This window comes from Mirounga angustirostris, unplaced genomic scaffold, assembly GCF_029215605.1.
Source record: "Mirounga angustirostris isolate CCGP_5_RB_7025 unplaced genomic scaffold, mMirAng1.0.hap1 SCAF_10, whole genome shotgun sequence".
In the NCBI taxonomy this organism is placed as follows: Eukaryota; Metazoa; Chordata; class Mammalia; order Carnivora; family Phocidae; genus Mirounga; species Mirounga angustirostris.
The window spans coordinates 83176173-83193326 of NW_026991718.1; positions in this window are offsets into that span (position 1 = coordinate 83176173).

Genomic DNA, 17154 nt, shown 5'->3' on the forward strand with positions numbered 1-17154 from the left:
CACTCCCACCATCTCTCAAACTCCACGGCTCACCCAGTCCTCAAGGTGCTTCCCAGCGATGCCGGGAAACCACACTCGAACCCACCTCCAGTTGGCTCCAGGGAGCTGGGGTCAGACTGGAACTCTGGCAGCTCCCATGGCAGCCCATGGCTGGAGCAGAAGGGACAGCTTGGGGCACTGGGTGGCTCAGTCGGTTAAGCGTCTGCCTTTGGCTCAGGTCATGATCCCGGGGTCCTAGGATCAAGCCCCGTGTCGGGCTCTCTGCTCAGCAGGGAGTCTGCTTGTCCCTCTGCCTTCAGCTCCCCCTGCTTGTGCACGCTCTCTCTCTCCAAATAAATAAATAATAAAATCTTTAAAAAAAAAGAAGAGACAGCTAGAAGCCAGCAGGTCCTATCCCCAGAAGGCAACAGTCCACACAGACAAAAGAACGGCACACCCCAGCGTTGTCCCAGGTCGTCTTAAAATAGAAATTGTCCTGAGACTAAGAGTTCCTCATATCAGTGAGGTCATATGATACATGCCTTTCTCTGATTGACTTATTTCGCTCAGCCATAATGGAGTAGTGGGGGGTGGGAGGGATGAGGTGGCTGGGTGATGGACACTGGGGAGGGTATGGGCTATGGTGAGCGCTGTGAATTGTGCAAGACTGTTGAATCCCAGACCTGTACCTCTGAAACAAATAATACATTATATGTTACAAAAAAAAAAAAAAAGATAGTAGGAAGGGAAAAATGAGGGGGGGAATTCGGGGGGGTAGAGGAACCATGAGAGACTATGGACTCTGAGAAACAAACTGGGGGTTCTAGAGGGGAGGGGTGTGGGGATGGGTTAGCCTGGTGATGGGTATTAAAGAGGGCACGTTCTGCATGGAGCACTGGGTGTTATACGCAAACAATGAATCATGGAACACTACATCAAAAACTAATGATGTAATGTATGGTGACTAACATAATAAAATAAAAGAAAAAAGAAAAATAGAAATTGTCCTTGCAGGTCTGTAGAGGCAGTCTGCGTGCTCCCCCTGCCACACTGTGGTTGGGGGCCCCTTACCCATGAAAGAGCACGGCCTCTCCCCTCTCCTCTTCTGGGCCTGTTTCTTTCTTATAACACCCTCCCGCCAGCCATCTGAAGTGCTGAGGCCTGGCCCCACGCTCCCCACTGGCTCCCCTCTGCTCCCATAACACCTGCCCCGCTCAGCGGGCACAGCGCTCAACAGTGAGTGCCCACTTAGGGGTTTTCCTCGCACCGGACCTCAAGCTCCGCAAAGGCGGGGAGAGTGTCCGGCTCATCTTCACGGCCCGGGGCCTGGCTCACAGAAGGGGCAGGAATAAACCTTTGCCCCAGAGGTCAAGGACTTCGTTAGCGAGTCCTCAAAAAAACGGTCCATTTCAAAGGGAGCGCTGTGCCTGCCTGCCCCGTGCAGCCTGGACTCTTCTGTCCCTCCACACACGTGCTCTCCTTTGGGTCTGGCAGTAAGAGGATTACCAAAACTAGTCGAGTCAGAGTTCTGTCCCCAGAGTCTGACTTTTAGACAACAATTAGAGGCCAGTTAAGTGTTCAGCCCCGCTGAGAAGTGTTGGCTGGGAGAGGAGTTAGAGCTGAGGGTGCGGCCAGGGCAGATGCCGGAGGGGACAACCACGGGCCTCCAGGCGCTGCACCTGGTGGGGCCTGGTGCACAACAGTTGCTCAGGAAACCGCCACTCTGCCTTCGCCGAGCCTCCGCTTTCTAGTCTGAAATATGGAGCCGCTGTCTCTGCCTCCCAGGGTTCTGCGGACCACTCAGCAAACTTGAGCAAAATACCTCTCTGACGTGGACACGTCCTGGGGGAATAGATGTGGGGGGGTTCAGGGCAGGCCACCCCCAAATATGCCACTTCAGTATTTTGATTATTTTGCATGAAAGCCATTTAAGAAATCGCCAGTGCAAGGAGGTCACTCGGACCCTCCTTTGTCCCCTGAAAGCAGGAACTAGTCCCCCGGTGAAGGCTAGCCTCCCTGCACCTGGACGGTGGAAGGCATCCTGATTGCCGAAATAGCGCCCTCGGAGCCACCAAGGCTGGATAAACAAACCTTGTTGCTTCTTCCTTTATTTGCTACCCCAAGCCCAAACCCCTTGTCAAGTTCTTACAAATAATTGTTTCTCGGTTTCAAAGGCTTTGGTCACTTTGGGGGTCTCCTATTTCTGTGAGCCCCCATATGGACAAAATTAAAGTTTTTCTGCTATTCCTCTGTCTCGTGTCAATGTAATTATGAGGCCAGCCACAGAACCTAGAAGGGAAGAAAGGACATTTTTCCTCCCTACGGTGTTGGCGCCCAGTGCGGGGGCCTGGCCTGGCTGGAAGCTGCCCGCCCCAGGGGGCTGCCCCGGCTGAGCCCTGGGACGGCTGACGGGTGCTGGCAGAGGTGAAATTCCTCTCACATCAGCCTGTTCTGCCCGCAGAGTCCCAGAGATGCAACCCGGAGAGAGCCCTCTTCCTGGCAGGAGAAAATACCTGCGTGCACTCTGGTGAAGATTTGTTAGGAGTACTTCTGTTCTCTATTGATCCTGTTCCTTCCACAGGCGGTGACTGTTTTCTTTTGTCTGTCTTGTTTGTCACAGGGCAGAAGCCCACAGGGTGGGACACAGGCACGGCCCCATCAGCCTCACCAGACCGGCATCTGCTTAGACTTTGCTGTGGGTCCTCTCTCTAAAAACTGCATGAGGTTTTCCTGTCTTGTTCTGTGGCCTGAGAGCTTGGCTTTGGGACCAGTGAAGAGAGTATTCCTTCTGGTCCCCACCATCAAGAAGGGGGAGGTACCAGTGGTGGCCAGTCCAAGAGACTGGGGATCCGAGACACAAAGTCAGGCAGCACTCTGTTTGTCTTTCCTCGCCTGCTCTCAGGAGAGTTTATTATAAGGGGTCCCGGCCCATATGGGGCCTTTGTCGTTTGACCCAGCCTTTGTGGTCTTGCTAATGTTAGAAAAGCCTCATGAGCCCCATTCCAGGAACACTTGCCTGGTATCACAGATTTGCGGGTCTGTGACGGCAGGTGTCTCACGTTCCTGTGACAGACCCAAGACCCCATTTTCACCACACTGTTCGCCTGTGACTACCAAGGTCTGTGTTTTCATAGGGTAACTCCAGGAGACCTTGGGTTGTGGGGGTTCCATCTTCTGCACCCACTTTGGAGGTGCCTCTGACACCCATGGTTAAGATTTATTGATTTATTCTAAGCCTGGGAAGTTATCTCCAGGTCCTTCCACTAAAAAGGCTTATTGGATTGAGTCGCATTTGGAATAAATATACTAATGGAGATCCCACTCGTCAATGACCAGATGATGGATGTTTTGAATGGGAAAAATTTCTCTACTTAAAAAAAAAAAGAGCTCTCCTCCTACAGAGCAATCTTGTTGGTGTCTCTGGGAAGATCAGATGGAGAACAGGACACCAAGGAGTATGATGGCTAACCTGTGCGGCTCCCTTAACAAGAGGAAGGAACGGAAATCAGACTGGGAACAAAGATTAAAATCCACATCCAGCATAAATTCCCTGCCTCCACATTCTTGTGCACCCCTTTACCCCAGCTCCCTGTCCCCTACCTTCCAGAAGATCTTATGGATCTCCAGGCCCTGGGTCAAAGTCCCCTTCTCAGAAGCCAGCTTCCGCTCCTCAGCAAATTCTCAGAGCTCCCCAAACTCTTCCATCTTCCCCAGAAAAATCCCATCAGCTCCCTGTTTTAACTTCCCTTTCCCTACGAGATTTTCAGAGGGCAACCCGGCCTGACTTCCTGGCCCAGGGTACACAGGTTGCCTGTGGAAGTGCTGAAGGTCGGGAAGTGAGTGTAGCCGAAACACGTAGGGCAGGTGGTGAGGCGGGCTTACTGTCCCCCTACAGCTCCCCCTACTGGCCAGAGCTCTCTATGCAGACCCTGCTCGCCTCAGGCCTGCCTAGGCAGGGTCCTTCACAGATGGCATGTTGGACCCCCCACCACAAAGAATTCATGTCCTCTGGATAGCAGCAGACCTTTGAAACAATAAAGCCCTTTTACCTCCACTTTCAAAAGATCCTATCCAATTTAGGGAGGAATTAGAAAGATTAGTGGCCATTCACCACCCTACTCCCAGAGACCTGCATCGGCTGCTTGCGAGTATTCTTCCCTCCCGTGACTGTACTGTGGTTATTAGGCAGGCCAGACAGCCCCCTGGAAAAACCCCTCGCAGAGGAAACAGATGGCCAGAAATTCTCCAAGGCCCTTCTGCAAATGACCAGGAGATGGCTCAGCTGGAGGCTGATATTCAAGGCTTGATGGGAACAGTATTAGAGGCTTTTCTCCCTAAAGTGAATTGGTCTAAGGTTGAATTGTGAACTCAGAGGGAAGGAGAACATCCAAAGGCCTTTGCTGAATGCTTTATGCAAACTCTTCAAACGTGCAACTGCACCGAGCCCAGAAACTCCAGAATATAAAAATCTTTTAATTTCCCCTTTAGTAGGAAACTTTCTCCCTGATATAAAGAGGCACCTTCAAAATAATATAGTTGGATCGGCCGGCCAGCCTATAAGTGAAACAGCTACTAAATTATTGGAAAATAGCTTGTAGGGAAAAATTTTTTTTTTTTATAATTTTTTTTTTAAAGATTTTATTTATTTGCGCGCGAGAGAATGAGAGACAGAGAGCACGAGAGGGAGGAGGGTCAGAGGGAGAAGCAGACTCCCTGCCAAGCAGGGAGCCCGATGCGGGACTCGATCCCGGGACTCCAGGACCATGACCTGAGCCGAAGGCAGTCGCCTAACTGACTGAGCCACCCAGGCGCCCGGGAAAAAATTTTTTTAAATCAACTACTCTTTCTCTGCAACTTGTAACTCTCAAAGCTACTCCAAGGCCACTGTGACCCTTCCTATTTGCCTCCAGACACTTGTGGATATTATAAAAAACAATATTGGAAGAATAACTGCCCTGCACTTCAGAGAGAAAAGTCAAGGAAACCATCCCTCGGGGCCCCACGTCCCCAGAAGGTCAGTTTGTCTCCCCCTGTGGGACAGTTCACCATCTGTGGATGGGGTCAGCTAATCCTCGATCACACCCAAGCCCACCGTTCAAGTGGAAATAGAGGACCCAGAACTGGATGTTTAAATCGAGCCTGGTGTGACTCTCTCTACCATCTGCTCGGAGGATTCATCTCTGCCTGTCACCTGATTCTATTTGAGCCACTGGAGACTCTAGGACCCTCTTCCATGGGCCCTCCTGGCACCCAGCATGCCTTTCTGGGGTCCAGCTTCTCATCAGCAAACCTTCCTGGTTCAGACTTGTTGTGTAAGTTTAATGCCACTGTAAAATACAATGAGAGAGGGGTCTATCTCCCAGCCCTCCGGCCAAACCACAGATTTCCCACTCTCCTTACTTGTAACTCATCTTGATTTCAATTCCTCTGAAGAGGATGGGTCTGTAAAGGATGCCCCAGTTTGTCTCTGGGCCACACATGCAAGTGAGGTTGGGTTGTGCCTGAGTGCTGAGCGGGTGTGTTTCTTGGAAAGGAATGAGCCCTTCCCATCAGCAGCCCAGCGCCCCGTCCCCGGACACACAGAGCGGCACCTGGAGCCCGTAAGAGGTTTGTTGGCAGCAGATCTCACACTGGTCTTTACGGCCTCACCCTGTGACACTCCAATTTTGCCAGTAAAGAAAGAAGGTAAATTGGACTCGGACAGGAACCAAATCTGTCCATTTGTGCAAGACCTAAGAGCCATAAACTCCTGCACCCCCCTGTTACCCTGTGTCCCTAATCCAGTTACTGTTCTTGCCTCGATTCCAGAGCATGCTGTCTGGTTTGCAGTAGCTGACTTCTGCTCGGCTTTCTCTTTAGCCCCACAGCATCCTGACTCGAGATTGCCTTAGGGAGCAGTTAACGGGGACTTGCATACCTCAAAGATACGATGGGTCTCCTTCACTACTCTCCTAAGTCCTTAAAGCCGACTTGGGTTCCATAGGCTGCACACAAGGCTCCCCTCTCCTTCAGTCTGTTGATGAGCTTTTACGCTAGAACCACGCTAGGCCAGCCACTCTCAGAGCCGCCCGCATCTTCCGAAAGGCACCAGCTGAACGAGGCCATAAGGCCCGCCCATCTAAATTTCAGTGGGTGCAAACAGCTGTTACCTACTCAGGGCATGAGATGTCCTCAGGGTGTTCAAAGGCTCACCCCAAAATGCCTCGAATCACTTTTGCCCATCCTTCTCCCCGAAACCAAAAAAGAGCTACATAAATTTCTGTGGGGCAACCGGTTCCTGCGGCCAATGGATTCCTAATTTTGCTGCCCTTGCTAAACCTCTGTATGTCCTCCAGAGCCCATTTCCTGGCCAGCCTTCCAAGGCCTTAACCTCCTCTGAAGCCTTAAGATGAACATTGTCCACACCCCCAGCTCTTGGCTTATCTAACGTTCACAAACCTTTTTATCTATACTGCCATGAAAATAACAGGGTCCCAGGACAGCCTCTGCGTCTCTGATTCATCCTGTGGCATAGCGCTCACGGGGGGCTCCTGTGGGTCAGGCCCTGTGGTGCAGGCATGGCCCGCATGTTTACCTACTGTAGCCACCACGGCCATCTTGACTGACAGAGCCTTGCACCGGGCTCTCCCCTCTCACCTGTGTTCCCCGTGAGGTGTCTGCCTGCTGACAAGTTCACAGACACAGTACCTACAACCTAGTTCTTCTAACTAACCGTCCACCATCTTACTGTCGTTACGCTTTCGATCCAGCCGTCATGCTACCCACAGTACCGCCCCCCAGCCCCTGCCATGACGGTCGCCTTGCCACCAAAGAACGGGCTCAAAGCCACAGAAGGGGCCCCAGACCCCCCCCCCCAGTCAACCCAGATTTACTTCTCGTTCGTAATGGCTCCTGTCGACGAAATTCCAGCGAAACGTAAAAACTGGCTATGCCATAGTGTCCCCGTGTGAGACACTGGTGTCCATTCCTTCCTTGCCCGCTATGGAATCGGCCCAAGTGGCTGCACTGCTAGCGCTCACCACAGCTTGTACGTTGGTGGAAGGGAGAAGTGCCACTTTTTACACTGACTCCACATAGGCTTTTGGGGTCGGCCATGCTGCTGGCGCAGTTCGGAAAGCCCTCGGGTTCTTCACCTCTGTGCTTCTCCTGTTGCTAACGTGCGTACGATCGCTGCCCTGTTACGAGCCATTCCCCTCCTTCTAAAACCTCCATCGTTCGCCGCTCAACCCATACTAGGGAAACGGATGGTACACCCTTAGGAAGCAATAGGGCCGACACAGCTGCGAAGTATGCAGCCCAAAACAGAACCCCCTTCCTTTCTCCACCCAACTTTTAAGCCCGCCTTTATCCTTGACTGGTATTATTGACTATCAGGCAAATGCCCCCCGCCCCAGTCTGAAAAAGACAAATGGATACAAAAAAGTGCCAAACAAGTTACCAGATGGATGATACCTTGGGCCAGACAGACTGCCATAGTCCCTTCCTTTGGACTTGTTGGCGTGGGTTTATCCCCCACCGAATGGGACGTATGTGCGGACAGGGCATAGGTAAGGAACTAAAAGACAGTTGGTTCTGCCGTGGCATCCACAGAATTGCTGACCAGATTATTTACCAGTGTCCACTTGTCAGTCTCACCAAATTTCTGGGAGAAATGGACATACCCTAGGAAGTCCTCCCAGGCCCACATAGTGGCAGTTCCAAATGGATTTCGTAGATTTGCCCACAGCCTTGGGCTCTTCTCACTGTGTGGTTTTTTTTTGTCTGTATCCTTGGTGGGTGGACCGAGTGCTATCTGGCCAGATGTGCTGATACCACAGCTGTGGTAAAGAAATTAATAACAGATTATTCCACATTTTGTTACTCTGTTATGGATCAAGTCAGGCCAAGGAATTCATTTTACAGCAGAGAGAAACCATTTGCTTACAGAGACTCGGGATACTCATTACGGTTTCAGACTCCATACCATCCTCAATCATCAGGGCAAGTAGAACGTAAAATTTAGACATACAAAGGGCTGTAGGAAAGACTGGTCAAGAAACTAGACTTCAATGGCCAGATGCATTACCCCTCCCCTTATAAAGATCCAGAACACTCCAAATAGGAGACATGGATTGACCCTTTCCGAAATAGTGTTTGGACACCCAGTGCCTCCTGGCATTTAAAACCCTCCATGCCTGGGGGCGCCTGGTGGCTCAGTTGATTAAGCATTGGACTCTTCATTTCAGCTCAGGTCATGATCTCAGAGTCGTGGGATCGAGCCCTACATCGGGCTCCATGCTCAGCACGGAGTCTGCTTGTCCTTCTCCCTCTGCTCCCCGCCCAGTCATGCTCTCTCTCACTCTAAAAAATAAATAAAATCTTAAACAAACAAACAAACAAACCTTCCATGCCTGGGATAAGTGAACATTGTGGGAACTTAAGTGAACCATTTGATGCTATGACTAGCTATATACAAGCACTTCAGTTTACCTAAAACGTATCACCAACAGGTAAAAGGGGCATGGCCTCCAGTGATAGACAAGGCTTGCCATCCCTCTTGACCAGGAGACCAATATAGTTCAAGGTCTTTAGAAGAAAACATGCATGGTTACCTCTCTGGGAGGACCTTTTGAGGTACTGCTGACCACGAACCACAATGAAAATAAAAGAAAAATCCTCCTGGATTCATGCAAGCTATGCCAAAGAAAACCCAGCTCATCACTTCTGAGATAACTGCAAGACAATCCCTATAGATGACCCTAAAGGAAGGATTTCTAGAGCAACCTCCCAGGCTTTTGAAACAGATGGTGATAGAAGGTGGAAGAGGTCAGGAAAGCATCCTGTACACAGAGAAGGCTCTTTCAGACAGTTTTATTCCAGGCAACTGACTGATGCGGAGATCGGGCAGGTGGGCGATCCCGGAGGTATGCGGCCATTCTCCACTCCCACTCTCTGCGCAGTCTGACCTTAATCCCTAGCTTTTACGGAACGAGGAGCATGGTGGTGAGGTCACATGGCAGTCTTCTAAAGGGCCACCATCTATGCGCTAGAGGCTCTCTACTAGTCACCCAAAGTGGGGCCTTCTGCACTGCTCTGCCCTCTGTGCACCACGTTAGGGAAGATCGGAACAAGCCTTCCTGCACCCCAGTCAGGGCACACATTCACCCCAAAGGCCCTGGAACACCTGGCCCTGCAAGGCATTGGGGTGCATGAACAAGAGGGAAGGCCAAAGATGGCCTCCACCCTGACATCTTTACAGCCCAGACAACCTCATGCCCTTCTTCCACCGTGACCCTAGGGCCACATATCAGGAGGTGACTTGCATCCCTGTGCCACAACAGCGACATTAATATACCCTTAAGCCCAAAGAAAAAACTCAGAACTGTGGTTCCCCAGCGACTCAGGAAAGCGGTCCTTTCCACAGAGGGACTGAGAACATCCATGACAGGGAGAGGTTTCCTGACCAGATAGGAAGGAACATCAGCAACTGAGGGTAGAGGCGATAAGACCAGTGTTCTACAGGCAATAGCTATGGACAAATCTTCCTTTTGGAGCAACATGGAAGTGGTTTGGTCCCCGTGACTCAACACCACTGTTGGCTTAGGTGTTTTCCCTGAGGGATGATACCATAAATTATGTTCCTTCATATCCGAGAGAGTGAGCCTATATTGTACACAGTTGTCTCAGTTGGTACCCATACTAACCTGTCTACCTCAGCACCGAGTGTCAGAGGTTCAAAAGCTATATCCATGTGTGGGGCCCTGACCAATGTCAAGGGGTTAAGAAGAATACTGGAGGGATGCCTGGGTGGCTCAGTCGGTTAAGTGTCCGACTCTTGGTTTCAACTCAGGTCATGATCTCAGGGTTGTGAGATCGAGCCCCACGTCAGGCTCCGCGCTGAGCAGGGAGTCTGCTTGAGATTTTTCTCTCCCTCTGCCCCTGCCCCTCCCCCCTGTACTTGCTCTTTTTCAGGCAAAGCTTTGCACAAGTCTTGTGGAGGTGTCCACACAGGCCAGTGCCTATTTGTGTCCTATCAGTCCTGGCAGAGGGCCGATGCTATCTATTTGCCAGCAAGAAAGAGGGTGGTGTGTGGTCCAGCCAACATGCCCCAGCTGTCACCTGAGATGGCATCAGGGGCAGTCCTTGTCAGCAACTTGTGATTCGGCCTCATGATTGCCTGGTGGTGTTGGTGTAGATGGGTACTGAGCGGACACACGCCATACTTGGATGGCTACACTGGGTTTAGTGCATGCTTCCCAAATAGCTTTCTCTGAACCAAAGTCCGTCAGAATCCAGCGGGATGGCAGAGGAATGCCAAAGAGGTGGGTTTCCCTGCAACTGACATCAGTATACCCGGTGTCTGCCGGAGGCCGGTCTACCCCTTCCTTTGCTCGGGGGAGGGGAGGCATAATGTCTGCTGTAGGTAAGCAAGCCGTTTCTGTATGCTTTCCTGGGCATAGGCTTTGCTGAACGTGTCCTAAATCCACTCTCCTACCTACAGAGAGATTCCTACCATCAGGCAGGTCAGCTATCAGTCCTGCTGTCTTTTGTAGTACAAGATATACAGCTCAAGTTGCTTCTCAATGGGTCTACACATGGTTTATGTTCCCTTCCATAATTGAGACCAGAATCCTAACAGGATTTGTTTCACATTTTGCCATTGCCACAAGCCCCGGCCAAGCCCTTCTGGAAGTGAACTCACGTCTCATGCACAACTCGCATCAGGCATCAATACTCCTGGGGCGTACTGGTTTCACTACCATTTTTGTCTTTAAGAAAGCCTCTTGTTGGTTAGCACCTCAGGCCCATTGGCTTCCCTTCCTAACCAAGGCATATAAAGGTCTTAATATCTGCTCTAGATGGGAAATAAAAAAAGGTCTCCAGTAACCCAATAAACCAACAGAAGCCTGTGATTCCTTTACCATATTGGGGACTGGGAAGGCTCGGATCTTATGGATGACCACCTCCCACAACACCTGTGTCTTCCTCAACATGATGGAACCCAGGCATTGTACTGATTGACTGGGCCCTGGAATCTTGTCAGCATTTATCTCCCATCCTTGTGACTTTAAGTACACTGGAATGACGTGGCTGCTTGAGACAGGGAGGCTAAATCATCACAAGTTGACATCATCTACATCGTGAGAAAGCACCATCTCCTCTGGCAATATTCTTTCTTCCAAATCTCTGCCTACTATCCCGTGACAAACTGTGGGACTATGGAGATACCCTTGGGGTAACGCCTAGAAGGTCCACTGTCTCCTGTTCCATGTGACAGTGAATTGGTCTTGGAATTCAAGTCCTAATGGAATGCTAAAAAAGCATTAGATAGGCCCAGTACAAAATGGTAGGTCTTAATGGACGCCATGATTTTCTCTGAATATAAGACTACATTGGCACCACAGCGTGGATGGGCAGAATAACTATATTGAGTTCCCTACAATCTACTGTCATTTGCCAGGTCCCCTTAGATTTCTTTACAGGCCCAACCAGACTACTGAAAGGGCTTTGAGTGGACCTGATGACCCATGCGTACTCTAATTTGGTCTCGGTGGAAGTAATCTCGTCGAGCACCCCTGACAGCTTATAGTGTTTTACATTTGTCCCACTCTGGGAACCAGCAGCTATAGAGGTTCCCATTTTGCATGACTCACCATGATGGGTTTGTCTACTCAGATACACAACCTGAATTCACCTGTCGTTGTAAACCTGTAAAACATCTACACTCCAAATACATTCAGGAATGGGGGAGATATGCACTAGAAAACAGTGCGGAGGAAGCCTGCTGGTCTGTAGGTAGAGACTAGTTTGTCTGACCTCAATAATTTTGAGACAGAGCAGGGACTGGACTCAAGTCCCCTCAACCCTGACCACAAAATCCAGCGTTCTTTGATAGATAACACTCCGTGACTCTTGAGTAGCATGTCTTGCAGGAAGGTGGAAGAAGGTTGCTTACCAAAGGAGATGCTCAACTACAAAGACTGGAAGACCAAACCAAATCAGTCTGCACCAAGGTGGACCCCAGCACTGACCTGTCATTGACTTTTGCCCTCATTATAATACTAAAGATCACCCTCAGGGCTGGAGATTTAACATGCTAATGAGCTATTCAATGCATGACAAGCATGTTCTGTCCACTGCACCTGTGCACCCAACTTCCTGTACCTCTCCCCACCTCCCATTCTTAGACATCACTCCTTTCCCACCTCAGTCTTTTCAAAAACTTTCTCTGGCCTTTGTTTAGAATGCCAGCATGAAGGATCCTTTCCCTTATTCTGTCTCCCTTGTGCTCAAGCATAAGCCCCAGTAAAAGCCTTGCCTGGAAATTCCTGTTGGCCCCAGCCAATTTCTACTGCTTGGAGAGCCCAAGGACTCGAGTCGGTGACAATTTGTCTCCCATAACCATCAGTAGCCTTGATTTCTCCCTGAAATATAGAGGGGTTTCCATAGATAAGTGTTCATTCAGCCAGTGAATATTAGAGCTAGTACAGTGTGTTTGTTAGTGCAAGACATGGGGCCTCTGGTCGCCCCCTAGCACACGCACTAGAGGGCAATGTTGGCCTAACCCCTAGTCTCTGCGGATATGGGGCATCCACCCCTAAAATTCCTGTTAGTGGAAGGGCACTCAGGGATACACTTGGCTTTTCTGAGCCTTCCTTCAAGGGAGTAAACTGCTTTCCCTTAAGCAATGCCTTCCATAGGCTTAGCAAGACCAGATTGGATTGTTTGTCCATATTTTCTCCCCGGGTCCCAGCTAATATTGGATCTTGCCACAGCTGTTTAGGAGAGACCTTGATGGGCCCCCTGTCCGCCATTTTGTCCTTGGCAGGGTCCTTTGTTTTTCCATTTTTCAACCCATCTATTTCCCTTGTGGCAGAATCTTTTGGTTTCACGTAAGTCTGCCACCAGAGCGGCTACTGTAGCCATGAGCTGACGACCCATAGGAGCAAGGGCAGATACACAAGCCCCACACCACAGCCCCCGGGGGCCTGACTGTACGAATCAGTCTTTCACACCACAGGAAAACCATTCTGTGTCTGGGCCTCTAAAATCCTGGATGTAAATGGCATGCCTCATTCCCAGTTCACGTGTAAGTTCTTGTAGTTCTTCTAGAGAGGGCCAGTGTAAGGGAGGGAATGGAACAGCCCCTTCATGAGGCCAGGTTATCTCAATGTCAGGCTGACCTAATGCATCAAGTTAGTGCTGGCGCCCAAGCCTGAGGCAGACAACCTTCGTCCCACGAGACTGAGGCCATTTCCGGTGTCTCAAACCCATTTCATACAATACCATCTCCCCCGGTTTCCCACAGTCCTGACATCCAAACAGCCACCCCTTCCTGGCCCTTGGGCTTAAAGGGGCTCGTTAGCTCCATGAATTCAACGGTAGAATATTCCCTCATAGCAGTCTTCTGACTAGTGGGAATTCTTCTCGGTCATGCCCAGGCTCACAACCGGCCGGTCTCTCCACCCGAATCAAAGGGCCCTGTACCTCCTCCTCTTCCCTCCAAGACCGAGTTCTCTTCATCGGGGGAGTCTCCGTCCCAGGGACCCCGTGCTCCAGGCCTCAGCTCTCCTGAGACACACTACGTCTCACTTCAGTGTGGGGCAGTCTGCACCCCTGCACCCGTGCCTGCTCCTGCCAGGATTTCCAGGCCTTCTCTTGCACGTAATATCCCCATTAGAAGAGCCTGTGGCTCAGACAGGTTTTCTAAAGCTCCGTTCCGATTCTCTCCTTACTCATAATTCCCTTTCCCTGGGGTCTCCGAACACTCAGATCAACAACCAAGCCACCGCCGCAACAGCTTGGTCACTCTCCCTTCTCTGCTTTTTCCCCACGGTTTCAAATGAGACCTCGAACATTCCCTGGGGCCTTTGCAAGGTGTTCCCGTCCCCATACTCACGCACTGGTCCGGAATGCTTGAAAGACCTGGACAAGTCTCCCCACATGCGGTGTCCAGCCAGCTGGGGATTTCCTGCGCGGACCCCTGGCTGCCCTTCCCCATGCAGACTGCAGGCTGCCCCCAGCATCCCCTTTTACCCATGCTTGTTTCATTTTCGCTCTGTGCCTGGCTCACCAATTCTCAGAAGGCGGAGGAGGGTCAGGAAAGGGTCTCCTCTACACAGAGAAGGCATTTTGAGACCGAAAAATGAAGCAAGCCACTCCATACTGCTCACAGTTTTATTCGGGGTAAGTTACTGAAGGGGGGAACCGGGATGCTCCTCATTCTCCCTCTAGTCCGGGCCTTAATCCCCAGCATTTATAGCATGAGGAACATGGTGATGGGATCACAAGGTCATGACCTAAAGCGGGGCCATCTATGTGCCAGAGGGTCTCCACTAGTTACCTAGAGTGGAGCCTTCTGGGTGCTCAGGGAAGCTCAGAACAAGCCTTCCCACACCTGGGGCAGGGCATCCATTAACCTCCACACCACCCGGAACATGTGGCCCCGAGGAAGGTCATTGCAGGGCATGAGAGGTGGAGCACCAGAGATGGACTCGCTGTTGTCAGCACTCTGACAGACGGCCTCACGGAGTAGACCTCCTTTCCCAAGCTTGTGGATTAATAAACTTGCTTCCACCTTCCCTTCTCTCTCTTTTAAGACTCCCTACACACACACACACACACACACACACACACACATACACACACACCCCGTTTGTTATTAGTGAACATTTCCCCCCACATTTATTAATCATGTATTAGAAGGCTGAGTGGAGAATGCTTGTTTCAGTCCGCCCTCTGCTCCCTCTGAGTTTCCACGACGGCTTTCTTTCAACTTGTATCTTGCTCTTACCAATATTACCTTTCCAACAGTTTGGCCCCAGACCCAACACCCCCTCTTGCTAGTTTACCAGCCCCTGGCTGTGTTGACTCATGAATATGACTGTTGGTGATGTTGACATCCTCAAGAGTGCAAAAGGACCTATACTGGTTTTCGTTCCTGCCCATGTGGTGGACTGTGTATGGAAAGTGGGTGAATGGCAGGGTATGGCATTCACTCCTAGAGAAACATCACTCTGCCTCTTCTTCAGGTGGGTTACTGGGCTTGGGAAAACTTCTAGAGAGGCTCAAGGACAGTCCCTTGCCCAGATAAGGACAACAGGTGAAAATGTTTCCCTTTATACTGAAAACAGACGTGCCACTGGGCCCTTCTTGGGTGACATACCAGGATGATGTTGCAGACAAACACTGGGCATCTGCAAACGTGTCAAGGAGATTAAAAGTGACTCAAGCACTACCTCCCATGGCACAGATGTTTGCCAAATCACTATATGTTTTAGATGGTTTCACAAGCCACACTTGTATGACTTGTGGTATCTTAGCTGCTCCCTGATTAGACTACCCAACACCCCAAACTATATATGAGTGGACCAAGAAATCTGGCCTAACTTGGCCAGGGGACAAAACCAAGATTTATAGCTGCCAAAGCCAGCGTGCAGGCTTCCTGTGTCGGATGTTTTGCAACCTGCTCTGCTCTTCCAGACAAAGTGTGGATGTGTGGATGCTAACATTACTAGAAGCAGAGGTGATGGAAAGCCCCAGATCTGAGATATTACAGATTCTGCTCTGATCTTATCTTTGAATCACACGGGTCTTTTTTTTTTTTTAAAGATTTTATTTATTTATTTGAGAGAGAGAGAATGAGAGAGAGCACATGAGAGGGGGGAGGGCCAGAGGGAGAAGCAGACTCCCTACCGAGCAGGGAGCCCGATGCGGGACTCGATCCAGGGACTCCAAGATCATGACCTGAGCCAAAGGCAGTCGCTTAACCAACTGAGCCACCCAGGCGCCCTCACAAGGGTCTTTTAATCTTATGTGGTGACAAGGTCTATAAAGGGTTCCCACCCAAGTGGTCAGGGTGATGTAGACCCGGACCCCTGGCTCTTTCTGTCACTAGACACCCCACCTTAAATGCCGGCCAAATCGCAGACTTGCGCCCCTTTGTTCATGAAGTCATGCCACATAAACATCTTAGACTAGAAAATCGGCTTGGGTATCCCCACTGCAAGCTCTTTTTAGCACTGAGGACCTTATTCCCAAGCTGTAAGAGTTATGAATTGGAAAAGGTGATTTTAAATCCTTCCATGGTGAGAGAACAAGAGTTCCACACCACCACGCAGGCTTGGAAGCTACTCAGTTGGAAGTTAACAGCTTCGCTTCCGCCGTCCTCCAAATTCATCATGCTCTCACTGCCGGGTGATAAGAAGCGTATGCAATCATCGGTGAAAAATGCTGTTTTAATATAAATGAAACAGGACAAGTAGAGTCTAACTTACATCTATTGAAAGAGAAGATGAACTCTGGCCATCCGATAAATGAAGCACAACCATTGTATTGGACTGATGGAGTCCCAGGACTGAGAGGTGGTTTAATGGGTTGTGGGTCAAATTACTTCCCTTTGTTCATCTCTGTCCATCCTGCTTCTAGTCTACGTCCTTTTCTCCCTTTGCAGAGCTCTTCCCACTCAGTGACAAACCGGATTCTGCTCTCTCCAGCCATCAGCTCACCTTTAAAGTGTGCACTTTCCAGGGAAGTTTCAGAGGAAGGAACTGATGGGGTTCAGGGCAGGCCACTCCCAAATATGCCACTTCAGTATTTTGATTATTTTGCATGAAAGCCATTTAAGAAACCGCCAGGGCAAGAAGGTCACTCGGACCCTCCTTTGTCCCCTGAAAGCAGGAACTAGTCCCCCGGTGAAGGCTAGCCTCCCTGCACCTGGACGGTGGAAGGCATCCTGATTGCCGAAATAGCGCCCTCGGAGCCACCAAGGCTGGATAAACAAACCTTGTTGCTTCTTCCTTTATTTGCTACCCCAAGCCCAAACCCCTCTGTCAATTCTTCACAAATAATTGTTTCTCTGTTTAAAAGCTACAGAAGCTGCCTGCCTTGGTCACTTCAGGGAATCTCCTATTTCTGTGATCTCCCATAGGGACAAACTTAGAACGCATTTTTCTCCTGTTCATCTGTTTTGTGTCAGTGTAATTATTAGTCCAACCAACAAAGACTAAAAGGGAAAGAAGTTCAGGGTTGACCCCAAAAGTCAAAACTGCTTTGAGGAGAAAGTGAGCCCTGACCCATAGGTAGCGTTTAGAGAGGCATGTGACATTGGATTGCCATTCTACCTTTCCTTCCTGAGAACAGAATCAATAGGAAAACAATATTAACTGGATGTGTCACTGGGTCTCTGAGGACGAT